Here is a 24,357-nt window from a genome sequence, read left to right on the forward strand (position 1 = left end):
GGATTGATACTAAATAAAAAATGACAAAGCTGTCCAATAAGATAGGGTATAGGTAACCTGAAACAAAAACATGGAGACAGCTACTACCAAAAATAAAACAGCAAAATAAGCATGGCTTTTAGGATAAAGTTTTTTTTATGTCAGACTAGTTGATCTTGTGGTCTGCATTGATTTTAAGCTAATTACCGAAAAAATGTCATAGCTGGGGTCATACTGGCACATTACAGTCACCCAAATATTAATACTTTCATCTAGTAGTTACCTGTTCAGCTGTGGTACTTTCTCCTGTAGTTGGCGCGTTGACTAGTTAATTTAGCCTGAGTCACAAGCAACTTTGGTTAAAGAGGGCTACCTGGTTAGCTTACATGCAATTACTGGTGATACATTTGCATACTTATCAAAGGGGGAAAGGTGTAAAATATTGTGAATATAGTGTTTTGTAACACCCCAGCATTTTATTCTCTCAAGCAGTGAGATTAATAAAGTTCTAATCTTAATGTGTTTGCTAACGCTAGTAACCTAACTAAATGCCTGCGTCATGCTAGCACTACAGTTAACGGTTTAGCGTTCATTCATCACTTCAGCATCTTCGTCACCCTGCACACATTCTACAGAGAAAGATAAAAAGCTCAGACATCTTATCCGTTTATTTCATACACAGGTGGGGTTCTTTGGCTAACTATAGCAGCTATTGTCAGCTAAATTATCTTACCTCAGACCAGCCTGAAAGTTTAAGTGTAACCTTAACACGGTAACAGTAATAAATGTCACATATAATAATAATTTTTCAGTCATATGTGACTTAGGTGAATGAACATGTGTATACAGACCTTGTATTTAACGCCATTTTCCCCTAAATGCCCGAGGAGGATGAACCGTCATCAGCGGTGTGGGAGCTCAAGAGAGACACGAAGCTCTGACTGACAGCCGCTGAATCCACCGGTGAACTTTGAGGGGGGAGCCAAGCAAACTTCAACCTAGCAGCTGGGTTACACAAAAACTACCCAACTCTCTGTAAATAACCCAGAAAAATTACCCAAGAGCGGCAACCCAGCGTTTGGGTAGAAAAAACAACCCGTTAAAACTTTTTACACACGAGGTGAACAGAATGCTCCAAAGAGTTGTTTCCTACCACAATGAGGCTTTGGTACACTAATTTGATACGGGGTTTCCCATGCTTTTTCCATGGGGAGGCAGTTTTATTTAAACTAAGTAAAATGAACAAGATTATTGCTTGTTGTGTGTGTCCACTTAAAAAGATTGTCAGGGATTACGTAAAAAATATATGTTAAGGAAAAAATGCACATTGTCTTGTATTCTTAACAAATGCAGATTAAGTTCTAACTTAGATATTGTGGCGTGGGTGGGGTTGGAGTAATAACCATCATGCTTTGCGGGAGGGACTGTTATGTGTTCACCGTGTTGGGGAAAGGTGTTTGGTTTAGTGGCTTCAGCCAGGGTATGTGTGATATGTGTGTTGTTGTTGTATGCTGCTGGTTTAACTGTGTCTATTAAATAAAATACTCCCAGCCATTTGCATTGGGCAGCAGAGAAAGCTCACTCGTCTCTCGTCTTCGGCCTCTGCAACGCTCCCGCTACGTTCGAACGGTTGATGGAGAGAGTATTGGCAGAGATCCCTCGCAACCGTTGTGTCGTCTACTTAGACGATTTATTGGTGCACGGCAAGGATTTTGCGGTCGCGTTAGCTAACCTACGGGAGGTGTTTCTAGCTATCCGGCGGGCGAATTTGCGGCTCAATCCCAAAAAGTGCCAGTTGTTGCGGCAAGAAACTGTCTTTCTGGGACACGTGATTAGCGCTCAGGGGATTGCCACCGATCCAGCCAAAATTGCCGCGGTACAGAATTGGCCTGAGCCGTCAAATGTGTCGCAGCTACGCACCTTTCTCGGGTTAGCGTCGTATTATCGCCGGTTCGTGAGGGATTTTGCTACGATCGCCAGCCCGCTGCACGCGCTCACGAGAAAGAACCAGCCGTTTCGCTGGGACAGGGAGCACGCGCGTGCGTTCACTCGGTTACGGGAAGCTCTGGTTACGTCGCCCGTTCTTGAATATCCTGATATAGCTCGTACGTTTATTCTCGACACGGACGCGAGCGATGTAGGGCTGGGGGCCGTCCTGTCTCAGGTTGCCGGGGGCAAAGAGCGTGTTGTCGCTTACTTCAGCCGCGCGTTGTCTGGGCCGGAGAAGAATTACTGCGTCACGCGGCGCGAGCTGCTTGCGGTCGTCGCGGCCCTTAAGCATTTAAGGCCGTATTTATACGGGCAATCCTTCTTGCTGCGGACCGATCACGCTTCGCTGGTGTGGCTGCTCAGCTTTGAAAAGCCCGAGGGGCAGTTAGCGCGTTGGCTCGAGCGGTTGCAGGACTATCACTTTACCGTTCAGCACCGAGCGGGAAAATTGCATGCTAACGCCGATGCGTTATCCCGCCGGCCGTGCAGCAAAGAGCGTTGTCGACACTGCGAGCGGGTTGAAGAGCGTGTGGGTGGTCACGACATCGAACACACCCCGACCCCCGTGAATCAGAACATTCTCCCTGCGCAGTCTTCCGAAGCCCCCGTCGGTAATCGGCCGTCCGAGCCGGCGTGCAGCCGAGTCACTGCGGCACCTAAACCATCGCTGGTGTTGTTTCGCCTGTGCCACAGATGGACTGCGATCAGCTAATGGTCGAGCAGGAGAAGGACCCGGCGCTGCAGCAGGTATTAGGTTGGGTTAACGCAGGCCAGAGACCGGATTATGCCGCCATTGCCCACCTGGGACCAGAAGAAAAAGCTCTCCACTCACAGTTTCACCGACTAGCGTTGCGGGGGGGTTTACTCTACCGCCAGTGGGAATGGCCGTGTGGCGCTGGCGAATCTTTTCAGCTGCTGGTGCCGCGGACTTTGCGGGCATGTGTGCTGGGGATGGTTCATGGGCACGCAGGTTCGGGACACTTTGGGGTAACTAAGACACTGCGGCGGTTGCGTGCTCGGTTCTACTGGCCGGGTTGTCATACTGATAGCGAACTTTTTGTTCACAGATGCGACGTCTGCACGGCAAAGAAGGGCCCTACCCAGCGCTCGCAAGCACCCTTGCAAGACTTTCGGGTGGGGGCGCCCATGGAACGTATGGGCGTGGACATTCTGGGGCCGTTTCCCATCTCTGATCGCGGGAATCGTTATGTGCTGGTGGCCATGGATTATTTCACCAAGTGGCCGGAGGCGTTCGCTGTTCCGGATCAGAGCGCTTCCACCACGGCTCGAGTGCTGGTGGATGAGGTGTTCAGCCGATTCGGCGCCCCGGAGCAGTTGCACAGCGATCAGGGGCGTAACTTCGAGGCGGAGGTGTTTGCGGCGGTGTGCGAGCGCCTCGGGGTGAAAAAGACCCGCACCACGCCCCTGCATCCACAAAGTGACGGCCTCGTGGAACGGTTCAACCGAACACTCACCACCCAACTCGCCGTGCTTACCAGCGACCGGCAAAAAGATTGGGACGAGCATTTGCCTCTCGTGCTTTGGGCGTATCGTACAGCAGTGCAGGAGTCCTCGCAACTGACGCCAGCTGCGTTAATGTTCGGTCGCGAGTTGCGCACGCCTGTGGATCTGGTGTTCGGGCCCCCTCCCCAAGTGGATTTACCCACGAAACCAGGTTTGGATTATTTTTGTTCATTGAAAGACAAACTGTTCCGTGTCCACAAATTGGCGCGTAGACACTTGGCGGACGCCGGGGTTAAGCAGCGCCGCGTGTACGATACTCACAGCCGGGGGCGAGACTTTGCCACTGGGGAGCAGGTTTGGGTGTATTCCCCCGGAAGGAAAAGGGGGCTCTCACCTAAGCTTATGTCGCACTGGGTGGGCGCCCCCGCACGGTCGTCGCACAGCTCTCTTATGTGGTCTACCGGGTGCGGTTGACGGGGTGGTCGCGATTGGTCGTGCTCCACCGGGACCGGCTCGCTCCCTACCAGCCCCACGTCAGCAAAACATCAAGCTCTGTGGAGGCCGGTCCGCCTCAGGAAGAGGGCTGCGCCCCGCCTTCCCCCGCAAAAAGACTCCGGCGTTCACAACGCCAGCGCCGACCACCGTCACGCCTGCTAGACTGAGTTCTTGGGTGGGGGCAGTGTGGCGTGGGTGGGGTTGGAGTAATAACCATCATGCTTTGCGGGAGGGACTGTTATGTGTTCACCGTGTTGGGGAAAGGTGTTTGGTTTAGTGGCTTCAGCCAGGGTATGTGTGATATGTGTGTTGTTGTTGTATGCTGCTGGTTTAACTGTGTCTATTAAATAAAATACTCCCAGCCATTTGCATTGGGCAGCAAAGAAAGCTCACTCGTCTCTCCACCATCCTTTCCGGCGTAAAAACGCTACAATATATTTATGTAAAAGTACAAACTTGATTATTTATTGTTAAATACACAGATTTAATTATGCTACATTTACAACATCTCAGATTCATTTTTTTCAGTGTATGATGGCGCCGGGAAGGTGGCTGCCGTCGCGACTCTGTGGTCGCAAAAATCATTTCGCTGCATATTGTACTCTGTATGATTGTGCATGTGACAAATAAACTTGAACTTGAACTTGAAAAACAGTAAGACAGATAGAGAGCTCCACACCGAGGCAGCCATCCGCGGCGCCATCTTAGGTGTTATACATGTATATGTTATACATGTTATACATTTATACTTTTATATTGTTTATTATAATAAAAATAGTTTCGTCCAATTTTTCATTATAAAAAATATTTATTTTTATTATATATAATTATTTATTTGCATATTCATGACAAACCCCTGAAAGATAAATGTGTTACAAAATAAACATTATACAAGAATTTGTATTAATGGTCTTGACGGCTGACTCGTGCGGAGGCTTCATTATAATAGTAATATCATATTTGATATTAATAAACCTATTTTATTTTTCAACGAATTTATGTTCTAATATAATATTTGATAGCGATTATATACAGTGGTGTGAAAAACTATTTGCCCCCTTCCTGATTTCTTATTCTTTTGCATGTTTGTCACACTTAAATGTTTCTGCTCATCAAAAACCGTTAACCGTGTATTAGTCAGAGATAACATAATTGAACACAAAATGCAGTTTTTAAATTAAGGTTTATGTTATTAAGGGAGAAAAAAAACTCCAAATCTACATGGCCCTGTGTGAAAAAGTGATTGCCCCCCTTGTTAAAAAATAACTTAACTGTGGTTTATTACACCTGAGTTTAATTTCTGTAGTCACCCCCAGGCCTGACTACTGCCACACCTGTTTCAATCAAGAAATCACTTAAATAGGAGCTACCTGACACAGAGAAGTAGACCAAAAGCACCTCAAAAGCTAGACATCATGCCAAGATCCAAAGAAATTCAGGAACAAATGAGAACAAAAGTAATTGAGATCTATCAGTCTGGTAAAGGTTATAAAGCCATTTCTAAAGCTTTAGGACTCCAGTGAACCACAGTGAGAGCCATTATCCACAAATGGCAAAAACATGGAACAATGGTGAACCTTCCCAGGAGTGGCCGGCTGACCAAAATTACCCCAAGAGGGCAGAGACAACTCATCCGAGAGGCCACAAAAGACCCCAGGACAACATCTAAAGAACTGCAGGCCTCACTTGCCTCAATTAAGGTCAGTGTTCACGACTCCACCATAAAAAAGAGACTGGGCAAAATCGGACTGCATGGCAGATTTCCAAGGCGCAAACCACTTTTAAGCAAAAAGAACATTAAGGCTCATCTCAATTTTGCTAAAAAACATCTCAATGATTGCCAAGACTTTTGGGAAGATACCTTGTGGACCGATGAGACAAAAGTTGAACTTTTTGGAAGGTGCGTGTCCCGTTACATCTGGCGTAAAAGTAACACAGCATTTCAGAAAAAGAACATCATACCAACAGTAAAATATGGTGGTGGTAGTGTGATGGTCTGGGGTTGTTTTGCTGCTTCAGGACCTGGAAGGCTTGCTGTGATAGATGGAACCATGAATTCTACTGTCTACCAAAAAATCCTGAAGGAGAATGTCCGGCCATCTGTTCGTCAACTCAAGCTGAAGCGATCTTGGGTGCTGCAGCAGGACAATGACCCAAAACACGCCAGCAAATCCACCTCTGAATGGCTGAAGAAAAACAAAATGAAGACTTTGGAGTGGCCTAGTCAAAGTCCTGACCTGAATCCTATTGAGATGTTGTGGCATGACCTTAAAAAGGCGGTTCATGCTAGAAAACCCTCAAATAAAGCTGAATTACAACAATTCTGCAAAGATGAGTGGGCCAAAATTCCTCCAAAGCGCTGTAAAAGACTCGTTGCAAGTTATCGCAAACGCTTGATTGCAGTTATTGCTGCTAAGGGTGGCCCATCCAGTTATTAGGTTTAGGGGGCAATTACTTTTTCACACAGGGCCATGTAGGTTTGGATTTTTTTTCTCCCTAAATAATAAAAACCATCATTTAAAAACTGCATTTTGTGTTTACTTGTGTTATCTTTGACTAATAGTTAAATGTGTTTGATGATCAGAAACATTTAATTGTAACAAACATGCAAAAGAATAAGAAATCAGGAAGGGGGCAAATAGTTTTTCACACCACTGTATGTGATAAATAAGTGGTTAAACCTCTCATTAAACCAGGTATTGAACTGATACCATTGACTAATGTTAGGTCTAAAGGGAAGCCAGCTCATCACTGTCTTCCTGTTGTTTCAAAATCAAAGGTTTAAGCAATCAGATGAGACTATCTTCAGACTGCTGACAAAGTGTAATTCCCCAACACTATACCAAGGGAAAGCCAGATGCTCTTTGAGTTCACACCACTAATCATACTTGCATGTTAAACATTCACTATTCACCATTAGTATTTGTTATTTTTTTTACATTCATATCGCTGTTAGCAGTAATGGGGGATGGAAAAAAAAACACGCGAGCAGCAACTGACCATTAAACCTGATGTTGTCTGGTTACGGATTTGGATAGAAAGTTCCATAAATAAATTTTAAAAAATGCAAAAATTAAATACCTGTGTAAAAGCTGTGTGTGCGTGTGTGCGTGTGTGCGTGTATACACCACTGTATATGCAAGATCCTTTTCTTTTCCCACGTGAGTCAGTCCGCGTCAGTCGTGCTTTAACCAATCAGATGTGACCTCGCCATTTCAACCAATCATAACCCGCCAGGAGCGCAGGCTAAATCCTGTTTACATGAAATAAACCTGCTCCCGAGCAGGTTTAAGCTTACAGATATGTTGCTATTCAATTTCAATTCAATTCAATTTTATTTATATAGCGCTTTTAACAATGGTCATTGTCTCAAAGCAGCTTCACAAAAAAATAAAGAATTTTTTTTTTTTTTTTTTTAGAAAAGAAAAGAAAATATTTGGAAGTGTGTATGTGTGAGAAAATAATAATAATAATAATAATAATAAGAGATAATAATTAGATGAATGAATTATGAATGAAATGTCTCTGATGAGCAAGCCAAGGGTGACGGCGATGGTGGCAAGGAAAAACTCCCTGAGATGGCAATAGGAAGAAACCTTGAGAGGAACCAGACTCAATCAGGGAACCCATCCTCATCTGGGTGATAACAGATAGAAATAACATCATGTGTGTTGTGCAGGTATCTTCAGATGCCTCGGGATGGGTAGAAAAATACAGAAAAGATGGAGAGAATTAGCGTAGTTGCCATTCAGAATAGGTGTACTGGAATATGAGGTTATGGGATGAGTTATGCGTATGCCAGATTAAAGAGATGCGCCTTGAGTCTACTTTTAAATTGGGAAACCGTGTCTGCTCCCCGAACACTAACTGGAAGGCTATTCCAAAGTTTTGGAGCTAAATATGAAAATGCCCTACCCCCTTTTGTAGATTTTGAAATTCTGGGAATAACAAGAAGTCCAGAGTTTTGTGATCTTAAGGAGCGTGGTGGATTATAGCGTATCAGAAGACTGGTTAGGTATGTGGGAGCTAAACCATTTGTATGTAAGTAGTACTATTTTGTAATTAATTCTAAACTGAACAGGTAGCCAGTGCGGGGCTGATAATATTGGGGTTATATGATCATATTTTCTGGATCTAGTGAGAACCCTGGCGGCTGCATTTTGGACTAACTGTAGCTTGTTTATTGAGGATGCAGGACAACCACCTAGTAATGCATTACAATAGTCCAGTCTGGAGGTCATGAATGCATGAACTAGCTTTTCTGGAATTAAAGATTCAAAGATTCAAATAAAGATTCAAATAACTTTATTAATCCCAGAGGGAAATTGCTTATGCTCGGTTACAGGTGCTCACAGTTGTTAACTAAGAAAGGTAATAAAGAATAAAGGTAATAAATAATAATAATAATAATCTTAAAAAAAAAAAAAAAAAGTTCTCAAAACAGTAAGTACCATAAGAATATGACTCAGGGCCACTTGTAAGTATTGCACAGTAATCTAGTATTGTTTATGTAATATTGTATTATTGTATGTAATCTTGTATTACATATTTTATTGGGAAGTAGTATTGCAGTAATTATATTATTAATATGGTAAGTGGTAATGTCCTGTTGTGTAACAGTTAGTGAAAAATCCACATACATGTGTGTATGAGTTACAGGCAAGAGTTGTAAATTTTTATGGCCGTTGGGAGAAAGGATCTTCTGTGGCGCTCTGTGGAACACTTGATACTAATCAGTCTCTGGCTGAAACTGCTCCTCTGTTCAGGAAAGACACTGTATAGCGGGTGGGAAGGATTGTTCAAAATGGAAACGGCCCTCTAATGGCTCAGATACGGATAGGATACTCCTAAGTTTGGCAATATTTCTAAGATGGAAAAAGGCTGTTTTTGTGATATTGGAAATATGATTTTCAAAAGACAAGTTACTGTCTAATATTACGCCCAGGTCTTTTACTGTTGAGCTGATAGTAACAGTACATCCTTCTAAACGCAGGCTGAATTGTGAAAGCTATGACAGCAAATGCGAGAAGCGCATCAAAGAACGAAACAATCCGAGATCAGGACAAATCCAGAGCAATCAAATCCAGCTAACTGAGTTAGTGACGTACGAAGAACGGACCCCTGTTTGGCGTCTAGCTTTTGTTATTAAAGTTATGTTCTGTTAGTTTTTTCCAGGTGCTCTTATAATAGAGCTTTTTGTTTTCCCTTAAATCCCTTAAATTAGCAGTTATTAAACCACTAATCAAAAAACCTGACCTTGTCCCCTGTCAGCTTTCCAATTACAGGCTGATATCAAACCTCCCCTTTATCTCTAAAATTCTGGAAAAGGTAGTATCACAGCAGCTATGCTCATATCTACATAGGAATAGCATACATGAACTGTATCAGTCAGGATTTAGGCCTCATCACAGCACAGAGACAGCACTCGTTAAAGTAGTAAATGACCTCCTAGTGGCCTCTGATCAGGGTTGTGTCACTATACTTGTGTTACTCGACCGCAGTGCAGCTTTTGACACTATTGATCATAGTATTCTCCTTCACAGATTAGAAAATGTAGTAGGATTAAGCAGAAGGAAATTAATTAACATCCAATCTCTTATGTCCTGCACACATTGCTCAACTTTGGTAAGCTGGTTTTTCTCATCTGGTTTTGCTGAAACGTATACTTGTGTGTCATCAGCATAACAATGAAAACTAATACCATGTTTACGAATTATGTTGCCTAGATGAAGCAGGTAAAGGGAAAAAAGCATTTGACTGATCGTTATCAGTTTGTAGATTTAGATGGTGACCATTCCTCATGTTCTCAAGTTGAGTTTGGTGTTCCACAGGGTTCTGTTTTAGGCCCACTGCTTTTTTCCCTTTACATGTTTCCTCTAGGCAACATGATTTCGTAAACATGTGGCTTGACGTGTCGTGACACATTTACATTTCATACAAACTTTATTCTTTTGATTGTGTAAAGCTGCTTTGTGATGATGTAAATCGTTAAAAGCGATATACAAATAAAATTGAATTGAATTGAATTGAATTTTGTGCTTTACTATAATAAAAGGAAAACTTTTAGAACCAACATCTGGCCTCCTGCAGTTATGCCACATTCACGCAGACACACACAGAGGAAACGTGACAGAAAGCTAGACCATACAAGTGGCATACCGGAGGTCTCTCTCCCAGATGTTTTTTGGCGGGGAGCTATCACTATCTCGCCTGAGCTGGCGGAATGGCTGGACGACAGCGAGGAGGAAGGAGAGAGGGAAGTGTGGCAGAGTTGGGAGGACTGCAGGCTCGCTGAGCCGGTGGACTGGCTAAACGGCAGCAAGGAGCAGCGAGAGATAGAGGCGCGGCAGAGCTGGGAAGGCTGCAGACTCGCCATCCGGCGGACGCCGTTTAAAGGTGAGACAGCTGAGGGAAACAGGTTCCCACGCTCCGACGATGAGGTACGGGCCGGGGAGGTCAGGTACGTCGGAGGCGAACGGGAACAAGAGCCCGAGGAGGAGCGAGGAAAGAAGGAGGACGGGACCCGGGAACTGTACAAGTTCTGGGCAGAGGTGAATGAGGAGCGCATCCGGGGCCTGCAGGAGCAGGTGGAACAGCTCCAACACCTGCTCGTCCGACTCCACGAGAGCCAAGCAACAGGCTCTGAGCTTCCTCCTTCTCAGCCTCGACGCAGAGGACGACGTGCTTCCTCTACCTCCGCCTCTCTTTCTCGTTGAGGACGACGCGCCACCGCTGAACGGCGAGGATGACGCGCTTCCTCCACCGTCGCCTCTCTTTCTCGTTGAGGACGACGCGCCGCCGATGAACGATGAGGACGACCCGCGCTTCCTCCACCGCCGCCTCTCTTCCTCGTTGAGGACGATGCGCTTCCTCCGCCTCTGCTCTAAAGCAAAGGTGGCTAGTCGTGGAGCGACTGGGAGAGCATCGTCCTTCCTCCATCTCCCGGCTTCGAGGGCCACGCTCCAGCTCTGCAGCCACTGAGTTCCGAGCTTCAGCTCCGCCGCCGCCGAGTTCAGTTCCGAGGTTGTTGCATGTCTCCCTCCGCCTTCAGGCGTCAAGAGAATTGGCCCAGAGCCAATTCGGCCACAGCTAGGTTTTGAGGATTGTGTCATGCAGGCATTGCGGCCCAGCTTGCGGGAATGGAACGACCGCTCCTGTGGTGGGGGGCCAGACTTGGACCATTGGGGTGAAAGTCCTGGACCTCCGGTTACGCTCTGGAGGAGTGTTTTTTAAGGGGTGGTACTGTCAGGGTTTATCCCTAGAGGGCGACAAAACGCCCAGACTTATTTTTGTTTTAGTTATGTTTTTTGTAATATGTTGAGTTGTCCCAGACTGACCTCGGTCAGGTGAAGAAAGCGCCCACCTGAACCGAGGCAAGTAATTAAGGGAATGATTATAAATAGCCTGTCTTTAGTTCTGTTTGGCGTCTAGCTTTTGTTATTGTTATTAAAGTTATGTTGTGTTAGGTTTTCCCAGGTGCTCTAATAAAAGAGCTTTTCGTTTTGTGCTTTACTATAATTAAAGGAAGACTTTTGAAACCAACATCTTGCCTCCTGCAGTTCCATATTCACGCAGACACACACAGAGGAAACATGACAGATGCCAACTATCTCTCAACAAAATAAAAAAACACTTTTGTCCTTTTTCAATTTGCGTTCAACTTTTCAACACTTATATCTGACAGCACGAGTCTCGTCGTTTAACCAGGGTTTAGATTTAACTTTGGGGCGCCTGATTTTTAATGGAGCCACAGAGTCCAAGGCAGCCTTACAGGTGGAATGGAACCAGGATGCTAATGCATCAGTGTTGAAGCCAGCAACAGAAGTGTACTTCTTGATGTCATCATCACAGCTCCGGTTAAACGCATCAGAGAACTGAGCAGCGGAGGGGGAGTTAAACACGCGACAGCGCCATGCACGCACACAGGGTTTAACATCATTATTTGATAGAACAGAGTTAAACAAAACAGGCATATAATCAGAAAATGCTGCATCACAGACTTCAATGTAAGAAATAGATAATCCATGAGATAAAACAAGATCAAGGGTGTGCCCCTGCTCCTCTGTGGGGCCCGACACTGACTGCTCAGAACCAAATGAATTAATTAATTGGCCAGCAGATTCTCAGGGCAACAGACATGAACATTAAAATCACCCACAATAAGGACATGATCATATTTCGGCATCATTTTAGCCAAAAAGTCTGACAAGGCAATTAAAAGTCCTTATTATACTTAGGTGGATGATAACTCACTCCACACAGCACTGTGTGAGAGCGGCCAAGCTCAAATAAGTTCAGCTCAAAGCTGGAAAAAGTCAGTAACAACAGCTGCTTACAATAGAAGTTATCCTTATAGACCACGGCGATTCCTCCTCCTCGACCAGATGTTCTCAGGGAGTTTAGATAGGCATATGATGAGGGGAGAAGTTCAGAAAAGCCACTGTACTCACCAACACTCAGCCATGTCTCTGTAATAAAAAGAAAGTCCAAACCACGTGAGGAGATAAACTCCTTGAGAATGAAAGTTTTGTTGGTTAGTGACCTCACATTTACCAGGCCCATCTTGGTCATCCTGTTTAGAGTCGAGGGCGGGTTGAGATAAGGCCAGGGCGCCTGACACAGCGAGCGCAGCTTCTCTCTATTCACCCCTCGCAGCCGGCGAAAACACAGAGCGCTACGATGCGACCGAGAAAATTTACCCGAGCCAACCACAGGTACCAGGCAGGGTACCGCGTCTGTGAAACCCCAAGACATAATACGGTACTGATTAGTTCCATATATCAATCGGAACATGCCAAACAGGCCTTAAGCTTCACTTGATGACTGCTGCGTTTGCCTAGGCGACGGGAGCGCTTTCTCCAGCGACCTGGAACTGCACAGCGGTAGAGGTGAGCAGGTATTCCCGATAATAGTAGGGGCAAGTAATTTTGCTCATTATTCTCGAACCGTGTAAAATTTTCCACAGCAGGCCGAAGGTTCAAGAGTCATACACCAACAGAGAGTTACCTTTTTGAGTGCCAGGGGAAAAAAAGAATAATAATCAAATAAACACTATCAGCAGAAAACGGCAAGCCACACACACCGGCGCCATCTTTCATTCAAGTTGCGTTTACACTTTTTTACTTGCACAGCGAAATATAGAAGGCATATTTAGCATATTTACCGCAGTGTGTGTGTGTGTGTGTGTGTGTGTGTGTCTGTGTATTTTGCTGATGTAGGGTTACCTAGTAACCTTAAACAACTGCAGCACACTGCAACTATTAGTTTGTGCATCTGCTCCGTGCAGCTGTCAGGCATTAATGCTATATGACAGCCGAGCGCTTCCTCTCCGTGAAATAAGTGTGTGATGTGGTCGACTCTCATCACTCTGTTTATAGGCACACACCTCAGACATGGAAGGCAGAGCTGTGTTCATTAGTCACTCACCTCAAAGACTGTAGGTGGAGCTCGGTTTTTCAGCGCTGACATTATTTTGACATATATGGAAAAAGTAAAAAATATTGCATCTGATTTGCTATGGAGGCTTTGTGATGATTTCTTCTTTTCTTTTCTAATAAGGTGAAGTTGAGTGTGATTGGTCCCCCCCCTTTCTCTCTCTCTCTTTTTCTGTAGAGACCTGAGTGAGGTGATAAACTTCTTTCATTCTCTGGGTAAGTGGAGGTAAACACATTGTGTACAGTGAGGAGGGAGATGGAAATCTGTCTGACTTTTATACTTCTCGCATCCACACTTATACTTGCGACAGCTGGTAAGTGCATACTCTTTATTCACACATAACTAATGTCTCACTTTAAGAGCTTGGATAAGCTTTAATTAGAAAATGTAAGAACATTTGTAACTTTATGAGTAATGAATTGTTTAATGTTTAAGAATTTACAAAGCTGCACATATCACCCAGAGGTTAGTTAAGGTCCAAATTAATGTTTAGAGTTTAGATGATTTAATGTAAATGAAAAAATATGTAACTAACATCCTGCAAAAAACTCAATGTAGCACAAATTTCTAAAAAAGTCATTGATAGCCATGATAGAAAAGCACCAGAAGACCCAATGCACCACAGCTTGCCATACAAAGTGCTCCCCAGGAAAAGAGTGGGAAGCTGATAACCCCGCCTCAAAACTCTCCAGATACCAATCCAATCAAGCACCCATGCACTGGACATACATCCACAGAGATCCCACCCCTTAACCAATGCTAACATTGTGGTGCCAGACACCAGACCACACCAGAGACATGCCCTGAGGGGCCAGAGCTACCAAGGCTGCACAAGGAGAACCTTCACAATATTTTGCCTAATGTTTTGTGTTGTATTATTATGGCTGATTGGTTTATGGATGTGTATGGAATTTATAAAAAAAATAATGTTAATGAGTATATATTTGCATGTGCTTTCATATTTGTCCATGATTGTGCATGTTTGGAGGTAAGTGCATTTGTATTTGAACATTGACAGCAAAAAAATCTCTCTTTCACTTTCTTTCTCAGACAGTGTGAGATTGATGAATGGTGGAAGTCACTGTGCTGGGAGAGTGGAGATTCTTCATGATGGACAGTGGGGAACAGTGTGTGATAATGGTTGGGATATGAGAGAAGCTGCAGTGGTGTGTAGAGAGCTGCACTGTGGGGAGCCAGTAAATGTCCTCCAAAAGTCTCACTTTGGACAAGGATTAAGTCCAATCTGGATGAATAATGTAGGCTGTAAAGGATCAGAATCCACACTAAAGAGCTGTAGCTCAGCACAGTGGGGAAAAAATAACTGTGATCACAGTCATGATGCAGGAGTCACATGCTCAGGTAAAGTTATAATCATAACAAAAAAAAAAAAAAATGATTACCACATCTGTATTTAAGTCCTGTGAAATACATGTTTAGTGTAATTTCCAGCTTTGGGTACAAAATCATCTTTAGGGGAACTTTAAACTGCATACTAGGAGGGAGGATCAAAAAGTTTAGAGATTCTCTCACTACATATCCAGTTGGTTTTGCCCTCAGTCACCTTAAAAGCTAGCAGTAGAATTCACTCAAGGTGCTCTGGCCCCTGGGGATAAATTATTGATGCACAATGTCACATCATATCTGTGGCAGATTTGCCCAGTTTAACACAGAATTACACATTCGCTCTTCGTTCTAAAATGTTACATTGTTAAAATAGTATCAATTGCACATCTTCCAATATACATTGGTATCACAGTTGTGAAACACTGACTTTTAAAGGTTAGTGCCTCCTGTGACTGTGCATACAGCCTTGTGCTGCAGTCTGATGGCATGTTAAAAAACTTGTTTAACCTTCAAAATATAGGTCTGTTTCCTGTACATAAAAACACAAATGAATATAAAGGTGAAAATGTTAATATACACAGACTGGGGAAAAACAAAGGGACTTCAAAAAAGATCAAATGTTACAAGCATTAAGCAAAGAAGACACTCCAATTACTGAAAGTAGGTTACAAATTACTTTACTGGAGAAATGTGGTCATAAAAAAATCATTAATGACCACGATCAAATCAATAAAACACTGGTTAAAGTCACACTATAAGCAATAAATAGTAAAATTAAAATTCAGTTATTTGTCACATTGTGTGTACAATACACACAATGTAAAATAACTCATGGGATTTGTTAGACTAATTAGGAAATAATAGGTTTAGTTTGCTACAGAGTATAAATATTGGACTTTAGAGCAATAGACAAGTCTCATTTTGTCTGATGAGTCTGGATTGGCCCTTTTCCAGAGTGAGGGGTTTGTCAGGGTAAGAAGGGATGGGCATGAACCAATGCAGATATCATGCAATGTTGATGTTTAATTTTAAAATCACTGATGCTGAATTCCTGCACATTATAATTGTTGTGATTTTAAAGTATTTTCTTAACTCTTAATGTACATCATAATGTAACCAATTTAAATATTTGTGTTTTAATTAATGTAGAAAATAAAACCGAGAATTATGACAACACCATCAAAGCTGATCAGAGGACAGTTTTGCTGACAGGTAAGGCACAATAATAAGGTAATAATGTGAAAAAAATTAAATCTCTATCATTAATACAGTCATACAGATGTGGCCATTAAGACTGCATGTGTTTTTTTTTTCCGCGAGATGCCGCAATTTAGCGCGCGGCTTGCCGCGACTTGCTGTAAGCAACATTTTGGAATGTAAATAAATGTGTTGTGCTTCACTGAATTTCCGCCAGATGGCGCATGGAAGGACAAAGTACAACAAAGAATTGTGTATAATTAGTTAGCCAAAAACAATATTATTTCCAATGCTGAAGCAAACATGAATTTTATTTTGTTTTACAACAGATCTTTTATGATAAATGTGTGTATATGTGCTTTATATTATGATGCATAATGATGAAATGAGATGCCCAAATTCGTGCTTTAAAATTCCTAATATGTTTCTTATATAGTTTTTGTAATGTCTTAACAGGGACAAAACAGTGAAAGACATGGCAATGCCTCTGTTTAAATGGCATTGAAATTAATTTCATTTCCTGATAGTAGGCTATCTGATAGTGTTAACTATGCGCATGTCCTGATTCGTGAATATGCCAACATATCTTATTTAAAATGTAAAAATGTGTCGCCATCATTAGAAGACATGAATGAACAAATATATATTTATATATTATCATATTAAGTAAATATTATTTTATGAACACGAAATTCTTCAGGCTTTTTATAATAATCATCATATTTGCTGTTTGTGTCCAGCATTAAATAATTATTTCATTTATTATTTAACCACAGCTGGAAATAATAGCTGGATTGTGAATTTATGACTGAAATAAAGCTGTTTGTCTTTTGTAAAGTACTTTCACCTTACAAAAGGCAGGTAGGTCTGCTCGGACTTATTAATTAGTTTTAAACCCCTCAAAAATGTGTGTGTATACAGCTCAAAACCTCTATCAGTTATTAAAGATAGCATCTATTTAGAAAACAATTTCGGAGCGATTTCGGAGCTTCAGGAAATCTCCGGCGCTCTGCGCATAACACCGGGCCAACTTATGTCGTAAAGATTTTATAAACGGTTTCTAAACGTGGGATATTGTTTTTTTTTACTTATAATATTTGTTAATTTAATTTAAATGAGGTTTGGGCTCAGGACTTCGATTCGGCATTGTGCACTCTAAAAAGAAATGTTTAGACTTAACAAAAAATATTAACGCAACGTTTTGCATTAGTCTTTTTGAGTTATGACAACTTCATTTGAAATTATTTTGAACCAACAAGCTTCTTTGCGTTGGGGGAATTAGCTTTTCCTCTTCAGTCAAAGATTATTTTAATTACCCCTTACTTATTAACTGTTAGACAAAAGGCAAGTTTTTAAGTTGATAACTCGTATAAATTATGTTGCTCCAAATGGCTTTACCATATTGTTTTAAAGCAATTTCATATGTTGTTTAATTACTATAATAATTTACTATAATAATTTCAAATAGCAACCATTTAAAAAATAAAGTGACTCCAAATAGATTTTTTTTTTTCAGGTTTCTTTTTATGTAGGGTTTTTTGGTTTTTGTTAATGTAGTAGATAAAAAAAAAAAAGACATTAGTTCAACCATTATTTTTGTGCAATTAGCTTTTATTTTCAACTGCAGTTGAGTATGTGAACAAATTATATATAAATCTTGCACAAAATGCAAATAAAAACCTCAAAATTCAACTGGTCCTCATTAAGAATAACTAAGCATAATAAATTATGCTATCACAACAAAGTTAGGCAAATCTCTATAAATATATCAGTCAAAAGCCAAGTAGCATGTCATACAGTAGAACATTCCAAGAGACTAAGCTCTGAATGACATCAGTCATTTCCAATGAGAGAGATAAATTTACACAGTTTGCACTCACAGCTCATTTTTTAAAACAATATTGACAAACTTAACAACACACTAATCTAATTAGATTGATGTCTATTGAATAACTATTGATGCAAAATATTAATTTCATTTACCTCAGTGATACTGTCAGAATCACAATGCCAACATTTTACATACCCTTTAATGTTATGAAAAATACCACAAACCCCAGACAAATATTAACTTTGAATTGTATTACAAAAGTAACTAAAATACAAGCAAACTAAAATAAAAGAAACACTCTGCTTTTACTTCTTTGCTACTACAATTTGCCTACGGTGGAAGCACACAGCCATCTATGTGAATGAACAAAAGACTTTTAAAAACTGTGGCTGTGACTGAAATTAGTTAACATTATGTAGCTTACAGTCAAATTAGCAAAACTTGAATAATGTTTTTCCAAACAGCTCTCTTGCTCAGCAGATATCTCAATGAAACAAGGGCAAATTCATTACTTTAGTAGATCTATTAGATGTCAATTGAACTGTTACTCACCATGAAATTTTGTTTATATTGAGTTTGGTTAGCCTATAAGTCTGCTAACACACAATCTTACCACTGGAACACGTCCAGGCATAGGGGGTAGGATATAACTTTAAAAAATTAACTTATTATGCCAACTTTTTAAAGTTAAGACAACTTAAATTTTGTTTTCAACCCATTAACAATTAAATTCAAGTTTAAATTACATGCAAAATTAAGTTGATATAATTACCAGCATTATTATTTGATCACAACTTATAAAAATAAAGTTTGCAACTTAGAAAGTTCATCTAAATCAATTAATTAGAATGTTTAACTTGCATCCATGTATTAAATCAAGTAGTGGTAAAAGGTCCTCTGTGTTAGTTTTTAGAGTGTGATTCTCCTCTTTAATTTACTCCATAGTTTTAATCAGCGCTCAGCCGCATGCATAAAGTTTTCCACAGCGCACCAGCAGAAGTAGACTAATGATTATAAATGAAAACAGCAAGCAGACTGACTCAGACCATTTAAAAAAACCTTTGCGTTCATTTTCTGACACGCTCAAGTTCACCAAAAACAATACAGCACCTTATTTGCTTTTAAACATTTTAAAAAATCACAACCGTTTTTCGTTATTGTGAGTGCGCTTAAATAAAAGTTGAGTCTTATAAAGGCATGTAGTCTTATATAGTTTTATTGATTAGTTTTCGCGCATTAATCTGAGTCCTCATCTGTTACATTTTTAAGGACAATAGTTTTATATATATATATTTGTGTTTAATAAAATTTTTAAATCATCTTACATTTACATTTAGGCATTTGGCAGACGCTCTTATCCAGAGCGACTTACATTTTTTTATCTCATTACACATCTGAGCAGTTGAGGGTTAAGGGCCTTGCTCAAGGGCCCAACAGTGGCAACTTGGTGGTTGTGGGGTTTGAACCTGGGATCTTCCGAACCGTAATCCAATGGCCCCCATGGGTTACTGCATAAACACCGGAACAAAAGGTCTAGGGACAAAACGGAGAAGTTTCTTTTTTCGTTTTTTGCATTAAGTTTAATCATGCAGCACTTTTAGTATTCATAGCAAAAGCAACCCAACGTTTGTGATTAAAGTACCCGAAATAACACAGAATTTTGACCCAGCATAATGAACCCAACGATGTGTTTACAGAAACCCAGCATTTTTTAGATTTTACAGAAACCTACTAGTACTACTACAGTACTAACGAAAGGAGGAAGCGCAGTCAAAGCAACGAGATTCTGTGTGCTGTCACGTTGTATTCCGCAAGTAGTATATATTTTTGTGTTTTTTTACATTTCATGACTGTAGTTTTATCGATAAATCTGCTCATATCTGCGCATGCGTTTATCAGCCTTTTGATTAAAAAGCCACATGCGCAACTCACTTTCAAGGCAGTGTTTATTGTTTAGTGTATATTTAAAGCGCATAAACACAATAAAACAATATTGTTTTAGGCTAACATATCATACCTCATTGTAGTCTTTTTGCACACGCACATCATTAAATTATGGAAAGAATTGCCACCTGATTTAATGGCTCTCTTTCAGCATTAATTAATTTTCTTGGCCCAACTTAATGTTCTTAGGTTCAGTCAAATTAATTTTATTAGGTTCATTTATATTATTTACTACAGCTGCGTCCAACATAATTTAATACTGTTAACATAAATGAATAGCGTTGGTACAACACATTTTTCAGTTGTAAATTAATCTGATCCAACTCAAGTAAATTTAAATTTCAAGCCCTGGTCAACAGAATTCTGTGAAGGAAGGAAGCATAAGACAAACGGGATAAAACTGAGATTTTTATTTTACACCAGCAGCAACTTACAAATGAAGTCTCAATTTGAAAAGATGTACAAAACATAAAACACCACAAATAAATATTAATCATAGAAAAACAATTAAACACCAACAGAAACATTTTGTACTTTATAACTGTCTGTTATGACTTTTAAATATGACCGTTAGAGACGGTTGGTCAGAAAACTCCTGAAGTCAGATGCAGACAGGACACTTTCACTCACAAACTCCTGTGAAAAAATACAGAAATAGATTCAATTAAAATTCATGATACTTAATTTATCAAATGAACAATATTTATACTTTGTTCCTCTCGCTTCACAACTCATGAGAACAGACCGGAACCAGAACCGAACCGCAGATTGAGCACGCGCATATAACCGTCGGTATATTTTAAGTGTGATTAAAAATACAAGAAATAGCTTAAACCAAAATAACGTGACTAAACATCGCTAAACAGCAAGTGATATTTATGTTCAGTATTTTGTTTCTATTTAGAAAGATGGGAATTAATTCCTGCTTACCTTTTCCACACGCCAGCCAAACGTTTGTCTTCTCAACACACTGTGTTCTCTTCTCGCGATGTTTGATCTGATATTTCCGCTTTTCATAGTGACAAGATCTCTTTGATTTATCTCAACATGATTGAATCTAATACATGTTAAGTTGTTGAATTTCATGTAAATACAACATCATTTATTCATGTTTATCTTGGAAACATGAAATTATTATGTACAAAACACATATTATTTTTTAGTACATGTAACAGGTAGCCAGGTTAATTTTTTTGAGTGTACGTGATAGACCCTAATCTTTTTAGAGATATTTTTACTTCCTCAGATGGTGTGAGGTTGGTCAATGGTGGAAGTCGCTGTGCTGGCAGAGTTGAGGTTCTTCATGATGGACAGTGGGGAACAGTGTGTGGTTCTGCCTGGGATATAAAAGATGCCGCAGTGGTGTGTAGGCAGTTGCAGTGTGGGGAGCCTATAGATGTTCGCTATAATTCTCACTTCGGACCAGGATTGGGACCAATCTGGATATATGACTTGTACTGTAGTGGATTTGAATTGACACTCCACAACTGTAGTTCACAAGAGGACCATTACTGTGATCATGCTAATGATGCTGGAGTCGTCTGCTCAGGTAACCTTATGATTTTAGAAAACAAAAACATAATAAAATTGGACAAATTATCAGTATAATTATTAAAATACCAGTAATTATTCCTACATACACTTTTTATTATTTAAATAAAAATATTTTGTACCTACATTTGAATGTTTTCTTTATAGAATATATGTCCTTAAAAAACTGCCCAATATTTTCACAATAAAATAAAACCCAGGTGAAAATGTGAGACTCAGTGCTGGTCCTCACCGGTGCTCTGGGAGAGTGGAGGTGTATCAGGGAGGTTCCTGGTCCACAGTGTGCGATGCTGACTTTGACCAGCAGGATGCAGAGGTTGTGTGTCGAGACCTGGGCTGTGGGATTCCTGTGAAGGTGCTGGGATCAGCTGCTTTTGGCCGAGGGGAGGGTCAGGTGTGGACAGAGAACTATCAGTGTAGAGTAAATGAATCTGAGATCACCTTCTGTCCAACATCATCTTCACTCAAACACTCACACTGCTCCCATGACAACGATGTGGGATTAATATGTTCTGGTTAAGTATCATGATTTAACTTCTGTTTAAATAAAGACCACATACATCTGTGAGTGTTAAAGCGTAAATGTAATGAGTCCTCATGTAAGAATGTTTGTGTGTGTGTGTGTTTCAGTCCATATATATATTCAGTATATATATATATATATATATATATATATATATATATATATATATATCCATATATAGACATATATATATATACACACTACCATTCAAAAGTTTAAGGTCACTTGCAAATTTCTTTGTTTTTGTTTAGTGATTTATTTTCTACATTCTACAACAATACTGGGGATTTCAAAACTATAAAATAACACATATGGAATTAGGTAATTACGTAACAACAACAAAAACAACAGTTAGTTGTTATTATAAGACACAGAGGTCAGCCTTTCTGTAATAGTTCTTGCAAGAACAGTATTGTCAAGTGCATTTGCAAAATCCGTCAAGCACCATAATGAAACTGGCTCTCATGAAGGCCGTCCCAGGAGGGCGAGACCAAAACCTACCTCTGCCTAACAGCACCTCAGATTAGAGACGTTATGAAGTCTTTACAGAGCATAATAGCAGACACATCTCAACATTAACTGTTCAAAGGAGATGAAAACATTTTTGGATGCCTTCAGCATTCCTTTACAATGTAGAAAGAAATAAAAATCAGGAACCATCATGGAGTTAGAAAGTGACCCCAAACGTTTGAACGGTAGTGTATATGATATTCTCTCTCTCAGACTTAGGCACTGTGAGGTTGGTGAATGGTGGAAGTCGATGTGTTGGAAGAGTGGAGGTTCTTCATAATGGACAGTGGGGGACAGTTTGTGATGATTATTGGGAATTGAGAGAAGCTGCCGTGGTGTGTAGAGAGCTACACTGTGGGGAACCTGTAAATGTGCGGTATTTTGCTCACTTTGGAGAAGGATCAGGACCAATCTGGATGAATGATGTTGGCTGTAGTGGATCAGAGCTGACACTGAAAAACTGTACTTCAACAGAATGGGGGAAAAATGATTGTAATCATGGTGGTGATGCTGGAGTCACCTGCTCAGGTAAATTGGTTGTATAATAACACGTGTATTTATATGTTTAGGATGTATCACAATTACCTATCACATTATCTATGTTTAAGTTCTATAAAAAACATTTGAGTATAACAGAGTGATGAGACTTATTTCCTGAGATAGATGCTATGTTAAGTTCAGGGGGGTTAGGCTAGCTTGTTATTTTTCTTAACATCAGATCCTGCTGTCAAGACTTCAACTGCAAGCAGAGAGTGTTCCTGCAAACTATACTGTATATTTAGGGATCACATATTTTTTAACTGGAAACAAACAAGGCACCTGAAGTGATTCACACAACTGCTACAAGACTGCATGCTGAGACCTTTATTGCATTACAGTGAAACCTTTGATTGCGAGTAACACAGTTTGCAAGTGTTTCACAAAACGCCCAAGATTTTTAATAAAATGTTGACTTTAAAAACTAACAAGTCTTGATTTACGAGTACCAAGTATCATGTATCACACATGCGCTTCTTGTTTTGACGCTGAGTCTTAGTGTACACCTCTTACTGGTATAATCAACATCTGTGCATGCGTGTATTGTTTACTATAACACTGTAACCATGTGTGTGTGCATAAAACATATTTTATTTATTGTGCGTGTGTGTAAAGCAATAGCAAGTCTCATTAGAGAGGCCAAAGATCCATTTTCTCTCTCTGTATTAGCTGCTTTTTGTGTCTGTGTGCGTGGGCGTCATTAGCCACCAAACACACACACTGACCCCTCCTACTTTCGCCTTCACAGACACACACACACTCTTTTTCTCTGCTCTACACAGAAACACTGCTCTGTTATGATTCTTTTTAAAGGTTCAGGTTAATTTGTTTTATTTTTACTTCACAGCAGTGATTCCGTTAGTGTGTCACTCAATCGATCGTCATTAGAGAGATTTCTTGTTTATTTTTTCAACAAAACAGTGTTTCCTTTGTGTGCACGCGTTTGTGAAAAGAGTGGAGGAAGGGTAACTGTGTAAGATGAGAAGGGGGAGGGGGAGGGGCTCTTTTTTTTAGCCTCACACACACATACACAGCTAATGGAAACACTTATCTGTCTGGATTTATTTTTTACTTTTTTAAGGTAAAGTGAAGGTTAATTTGTTTTATTTTTACTTTATATTTTGTGTTAATTATTTTTATGTTTTTTTTTAGGCTGTGGAACGATTAATTTCAGTTTCCATTATTTCTAACGGGAAAATTTGGTTTGGTTTGTGAGTGTTTTGAAATACGGAATAATTTATCCTCGTAATCCAAGGTTCGATTGTATATTGAAACATCAATTATGTAACTTTAGATTTTACACAGACTCATGAGCTTATAGTGACACCCCTCTACTCCAAATGCGTGGTGAGAAAATCTCAGAATTTCTCAGAAACTGAGAAATCCCAATCTAGTATATTTTAAGGGATAATACAATAAATAATAACCTGCATTATAAGTCAGGCAATAATCACACACTTCAGGAAATGAGGTTTAAGAGATCCTAAAGGAATGTTTTCAAATCACAGTGTCAAGTCAGTTACAGCCTCATGGTGAAGACATTGACAGAATTACACAC

At 40.4% G+C, this 24,357-nt stretch overlaps 1 pseudogene; it reads left to right on the forward strand.

Moving 5' to 3' along the window:
• Positions 1-11,037: 11,037 nt before the first annotated feature.
• LOC128534658 (scavenger receptor cysteine-rich type 1 protein M130-like) overlaps positions 11,038-24,357 on the forward strand; it is a 30,125-nt pseudogene continuing 16,805 nt past the window's right edge.

Source organism: Clarias gariepinus, chromosome 12, assembly GCF_024256425.1.
Source record: "Clarias gariepinus isolate MV-2021 ecotype Netherlands chromosome 12, CGAR_prim_01v2, whole genome shotgun sequence".
Lineage (NCBI taxonomy): Eukaryota > Metazoa > Chordata > Actinopteri > Siluriformes > Clariidae > Clarias > Clarias gariepinus.